Consider the following 3,383-nt stretch of genomic DNA (forward strand, 5'->3'; position numbering starts at 1 on the left):
AAGGCAAAACAAGATGCAATGGATGGAAACTAATCAAGGAGAGGATCAACCTAGAAATAAGGAGAAATTTCCTGGGGTTTTAAAAAAAGATTGGACAGCCATTAATCTGAAACGGTATAGGATATCTGTTTGACAGTTCATTTTGGTGGGTTTCAGAAGCCCCCCCCCCAAACGACAAGGAAACCTCAGGGCAGCCTGGCTATCCCATTTGGTGATTCTTCTGAGTGTCTTCAGATGACAATGGAAAACGAAGAAGAGATTATATTTGAGCAATGCAAGTTTGCTAAATGAGATTTCCTTCTCATTTCATAAAAGATTTCTATCTCAAGGATAAGAAATCCATCCCAGTCCCAAAGGTGCTTTTTTTTCAAGAGGCAACTGGACTTTCTTGTTTTTTTCTTTGAAGATGTTTCACTTCTCATCCAAGAAACTTCTTCAGCTCTGGCTGAATGGTGGGTAATGGAAGGATTTATAGTCCTTGTAGGTAGCTGGTCATTTGCATTCTTTTAGAATAGTTGAGGCCACCTGGAGGTTTATCTATATTGTCAGGGTCATCTGAGTAGTGTAAATAGTTGTGAAGCCTTCTTGGAACTATTGAAAGGATGGTGTTGTAGACTGGAGATAGATAATGTTGTATTCTTCCCCCTCTGTTGAGAGAGGACTATTCAATTTTGACATAGCTTCTTCGATGAGAAGCAAAATATCTTCAAAGAAAAAACAAAGTCCAGTTGCCTCTTGAAAAAGCACCTTTGGGACAACCATGACCTGGATGACTGAGAATCTCCATAGACATCATTTATCCTAGGAAAATGGGGAGAAACAAAGGTGAACACCACTAACAAAAAAGGATCAGAAAGACACAAAACTATGAAACTTGAATGTAATTAATTCTACTCTTCCAGATTACCTCCACAAAAGATGCCTAAAGTTGATGACCCTAAAAGTTTTTTTTAATTTCTTGTGCTTCTCAAAGAAGCTTAAAGCAAGAACTAGCGAGTCTATTTCATTCCTATTTTTGCAATTAACAATATGAGTTAATGGACCTATCATTTATTTATGCAGGTATCTTTTATTGATACCTACCATGGTTTTACCAAGAACCAGCAATCAACCATGCAAATAAGGAGGAGTTAAAGAGGGAAGTTTGTGCAATTTTAGTCTGGAAAAGCCATGCTTGGATATCTTTAATAATATTTTTTGTTGCGTTGTGGGAAATAACGACTCGAGACCCAATTGATCCTTTGTTCTTATTTCCTCTAGAACTGAACAACCGTGGAACCGCGGCAGCCTTCTTTATAACGGACTGCTCGCGGCTCAATGACAGCTCTTTGACTTTCCCGCCATCAGGACTGACCAATCCATGGTGAGTATGCAAATACGTAACACCCCTCCCCATGTGGTTCAGTCCAACCAATCAGGCCTTCCCTATGTTATGTAGTCACGTAAATAGGTGGGGCTCTTATGGGTTCGACTGGACCTGCGCAATTCAGTCGTGGTTTTGTCTCCAGACTGTTCGGACGGGTTCGCTGTCTCTCCCGTCTTCTGCCGTGGAACCTCCTGGAAGGTAGAGTCAGCCATGCTGCTCCCGCCTTTCCGGGATGGTTGAGTCGGCTCGACTGCTCCCGCCAGAAGTGGCTTCATGATGGTTTTCCAAAGCCTGCTCCAGTCCTTCAATGTTATCTTCTTCTTCAATGGTTTCAGATACATGATTGTGATTTCCGATCGGGGCTAATGTTGGTATTGGTTGTTGTACCGTTGTTAAGGTTTGTTTTGTTACTTCTCGTGCTTGTGGAGGGTCTCCCCCTCCCCTCTCAGTTGTGTTTGAGGGGTCTCCCCCCTCTTTGGTTTGGTTATTTTTGTTTAATATTTGAGGCGATTCCTGTGTTTGTTTAAGTTCTTCCCCTTCTTCCCCCGATTGTTAGTGTTTCTCAGTGTGGCCCTTGATCTGAGTTGGTCCATGTGCCTCCTCCAGCTCTTTCCATCCTTTGTCTCTACTCTGTATGACCGGGGTCCTGTCATTTGGGTTATTGTTGCCGGTATCCACAATGGTTCCCCCGTGAGGTTTTTTGCATAGACTAGGTCCCCTGTTTTGAATGTGCAGCATTTACTGGAGGAGTCTGTTGGCTTTTCAGGGCTATATGTGGGGTGCAGTCTGTCTAGGTTAGATCTTAGTTTTCTTCCCATTAATAGTTCTGCTCGGCTTTTATTTGTTGTGGTGTTTGGTGTAATGTGTTGTATACTGAGTAGCTTATATATCTTTTTCTGTATATCTCCAGTTCCCAATTTGTGTAGTGTTTCCTTAGTATAACGGACCATGCATTCCGCCTGTCCGTTCGTAGCCGGCTGACCCGGCGCTGTTAGTGCATGTCTTTTGATGAGGCATGAAATGGTTGGTGCATAATGGGCTCGCAGTAATTTGTCTAGGTCCAACCACGCCATTTTCTTCACATCGTGGGGTGATGCCAATGCCTTTGCCATCTTGAATACTGCGGGCCCGCAGTGGGTGAGGAAAACGGCTCTCTTCCTATTTTCGGATATTCCTTGGAACTCGTTCCCTTCTAGGAACATGAGGAATCGTTCGATGTAAGATTCCCAGTCTTCCGTTGCTGGGTTGAATGGTGCGGGTGGCGAGTTGTTGCCGGCCATTTCGTCTTGCTTGGTCCTCGTTGCCACGTGCTCAACTGGTCTCCTTTGTCTCAGTATCCCACCCTCGGCGCCAGTGTTGCATTGTGGGAAATAACGACTTGAGACCCAGTTGATCCTTTGTTCTTTTTATTTCCTCTAGAACTGAACAACCACGGAACCTCAGCAGCCTTCTTTATAGCGGGCTGCTCGCGGCCAATGACGGCTCTTCGACTTTCCCGCCGTCAGGACTGACCAATCCACGGTGAGTATGCAAATATGTAACATTTTTATTTTTTCTATTAGCACTGTTATGTCAATTATGGACTGCAACTACTAAGAGTACCCTGTTTTTCTTCAAACTGATATGCCTGCAGTCTCCTTGGGCATAATGATACCAATTTTGACTGAGTGATGGAGTTGATACTTGAGATCAATGTGGATTGAACGCAGCATCTAGATTGCACAAACCTAAACTGAATTGTGGTGTACAACTTAGAAGGGGAGAAGTAAACAATTCTACTGTGTACTAAGGTGCCAGGTTGGAGAGAGATCACTAAGAAGTAATCTTGTCAGTAATTCATCTCATCTCTCCAACCAATGCCACAATGGGATTTCCACAAAGGAACTCTCAAGAATTTCCACAAAATTTGCTGGAAATCACTAGATTTCAGAAGTCTCCAAAGCAGTTAATATTAACTGATTCATGATCCCCTTAGAGAAGACTCTCACTAAGAAATGGCCTGACCATGACAATTCAA

The sequence above is a fragment of the Notechis scutatus genome, chromosome 1 (genome assembly GCF_049901735.1).
Source record: "Notechis scutatus isolate UNSWTSFEM ecotype Mainland chromosome 1, rNotScu1.2, whole genome shotgun sequence".
Taxonomy (NCBI): domain Eukaryota; kingdom Metazoa; phylum Chordata; class Lepidosauria; order Squamata; family Elapidae; genus Notechis; species Notechis scutatus.